Source organism: Montipora capricornis, chromosome 9 (genome assembly GCF_036669925.1).
Source record: "Montipora capricornis isolate CH-2021 chromosome 9, ASM3666992v2, whole genome shotgun sequence".
In the NCBI taxonomy this organism is placed as follows: domain Eukaryota; kingdom Metazoa; phylum Cnidaria; class Anthozoa; order Scleractinia; family Acroporidae; genus Montipora; species Montipora capricornis.
In genome coordinates, this window is record NC_090891.1 from 778,425 (window position 1) to 781,676 (window position 3,252).

The 3,252-nt window shown below is 39.4% G+C and overlaps 1 pseudogene; it reads right to left on the bottom strand.

Moving 5' to 3' along the window:
- Positions 1-1,607: 1,607 nt before the first annotated feature.
- LOC138017043 (uncharacterized) lies at positions 1,608-3,040 on the bottom strand (annotated as a pseudogene).
- Between the last annotated feature and the right edge of the window lie 212 nt (positions 3,041-3,252).

A 3,252-nucleotide genomic window follows, 5' to 3' on the forward strand; every position in this document is an offset into this window, starting at 1 on the left:
AAGGTATTCGAAATGCTTGAAATGTACATGTTAGGTAAAGATTTTTCGATTTTTGTGACTACTGCGCATGTGCCTAGTCACTATTGCCGTCGGGTTAGTTTTTCGAAAATATGTAACAATAGAATACACTTTGGAGCCAATCTTCATACAAATAGTACCAAAGTTCGGACTCTACCAGCAGTACGATGATTTGACGATAGTTCGCGAGGATGAACGACATGCTCGGGTGCCTCGTGGTAAGTAGATGATGATCTGTGAGGAATAAAGCTCTATGATTTGAGGTGAGGATTTTATTCTTTCAACGGTCACTTTTCACAGCCTTCATATTTTGTTTCTAACCGACCAATTGAGCCCGTTTACGTGTTTAATGAAGCCGTTGAAGGAACGCAAAAGCCCTTTGAGGGAAAAGATTTGTAGAAATATTGACCCCGTTTACGAGATAAACAAAGCTTCCAAGCAGCAGGTGATTGCCAAACTTAGATGGTTTCACAGTAAGATCATTAAATTCGCAAGGTCTTCTGAATTTTTGTCTGTCGGAGATTGACGATGACCTAGAAATAAATCTTTTTTCAAGTTACCAGTTCCGTGACGTCTTTCTTTTCAAAAAGACGTATATTTACAGCTACCCTGAGTACCAGAAGTCAGATAGAGCGCTCAGCGATTCGTCGAGAACGAAAACAAATTGTCTGTGTTTGCGCGACCCCAGAACCTCATTTCCATGCGAAGAGACAGTTTATATTTCTCGTCAAACCGGTTTTGGCCGCCAAGCTCAGACTGCTTCCCGCGGGACGCAATGAAGCGCATCATTACAAACATTCCTGAAAATAGGCCATTTTACAGTTGTTTGCTCATTGAGCAAGCCTATGAATGGCTGCGAGGCTGCCTGCGGCCTTATATTGATACAGACGATAGTGCTTTTATAATGTAGATTGTGTTATTGTAATTGTAATTAGTCTACACTACCATTAGAAAAGCACAAAATTTTGTATCTAAGCAGGGTCACTGGCAGCCTCCCTTCCATCCTTAGGCTAGGCAACTTGGCAACAACTGTAAAATGGTCTATTTCGAGTACAGTGATGGCTATTCATTTCAACAACTTAAATAATTTTGGAGCAATTTTAACGATGGATTGATTTTAGGTGCGTAAGATTGATTTATTTGATGATTTTTTTTCTTTATTGCTAAAGGACACTGTAATAGCAAAGAGCCAAGGATCACTACCTATATTACAGAATGGAAGACTTCGAAATGAGACAAACGTTTGTCTGCCACTACCATTTTTTGTCTATAAGTCATTCGTTCCCAGGCACAGTTGCAAAAAAAGTTGACGAGTTCAATTTTTTAAATTAATTCCCCCTACCGCTCTCAAACGAGCTTGCGTATCTACAAGCCCTCTCATGCGCGAATCGATAAGAAAATAATTTAACTTTTCACTTTGTCAAACATTTGATTATAAAAAATTGCGATAAAACATTTCTTAAAATCATTTTAAGATTAAAAAATTGCTAAGAGATTTGCTAAAAAGCGACGACGTTTCGACGTTAGCTAAACGTCATTATCAAGTCAAAATATTTCAGTGAGTTTAGGTCTATAGATACTAAAACAAAAACAATAGCTGATTGAAAGCTGTAACATGAGTAAATAATAAAAATTAAAGAAAATATTAAACAAAAAGTTTCGCACGTATGGAGTCCGTCTGGGTATTTAAATTAGGCTTTAGATTCTTGATGAAGAGCATTTCAAATACTAGACAGTCAAATTTGCTCTGGCACTTTCTTAAAACTGTGAATTGGTCTTCTTTCAAAAGGTTGTTGTTACCGTGAGCTTCTAAGAAATGTCTACCGATTGCCGAATTTTTGTGCTCAGGAATGCGTTGATGAAGGTGTCGGGCTGTGTACCCGACATAATCTGCGTCGCACAGATCACATGAAAAATGATAAACAACACACTGCTTATTCACAATTGACGGCTTCGTTTCTTTGGCTTTGAGATCTTGCCCCAATTTCTTACTCACGAAAACTGGCTGCAAAGTAGGGCCAATCTTATGGCTAAGATCGCGTAACTGCTTACGAACCGCATTAGCGGCCACTTGATCTTTAAATGAAAGAATAATTCTTACTATTCTACTATCGTCATTGTTACTTTCTGCTGTGTTCACTGAAGCATTTCGAAAAAGAAAATTGTTAATGGCAGAATCAATAAGACTTATTGGATAGTCAAGGCGACTAGATATAGAGCGCAACTTGGCACATTCTGCATTGAAAGCCTCTGTTGTAGACGACAAGGCATAGGCACGATGTATCATTGTTTTTAATAAATTGTCTTTATAGCGTTTATCCGTGTGACTTTGGAAGTGTAGGAGCAATCCTGTGTTTGTTGGTTTTCTGTAAACTTGAGTTTCAAGTTTAGTTCCGTTCTTGACGATTTCAATGCCGATAAAAGGGATCTTGTTACCCACAGGAAGCTCCATCGTAAATGTTAGACTGGGGTGTAGGCCATTCAGGGTACTAAGAAACTCAGCAGCAGCAACAGCACTAGACATTCTAGCCAGGGTATCATCGACGTACCTCTTGTACAATTGGGGCATCAAGCCATCGCGTGTAAGCTTTTCTTTAAGATGACACATGAAGGCATTGGCCATTGGAGGACCAAGGGGCGAGCCCATAGCCACACCATCTGTCTGTCGGTAAAGTTGACCATTAAACTAGAAAAGCTGATTGGTTGTGGCAATTTCTAGTAGTCTAGCAAGCTGATCCTGTTGCAGATTAAGGCCATAGGTTTTGTTGAACCAATCATCAGCAAAGGCTTTATTGACCAAGATTTTGATGGTCTCATCCAAAGGTACATTTGTAAAAAGAGCTGTGACGTCGTAAGAGACCAATATGTCAGTTTCACTCATAGTGTGGGTACGGATCTCATCAGCGAAGGCAAAGGCATCAGTGATTGTATAATCATTTAGAGAAAGCGGCTTCAGCTTTTGTTCAAGCCATTTAGCAAGATTGTAATTGTAAGTTCCGGTTGTTGATAAAATAGGCCTCATACTTAGTGTGGTTTTGTGAGTCTTGGGTAAGCCATAAAGATGAGCGAGCCTGGAACTCTTAGGCGAAAGTTAATTGACAATTTCTTCAGGCAGAATTTGATTTAAAGTTTCGTGCAACTCTTTCTCTTTCTGAAGGAGCGGGTGGAAATGTTTAGGTGGTCGTCCACGCATTTTAGGTCGTTTGTCATCGACATGAGTAAATTTAGAGGTGT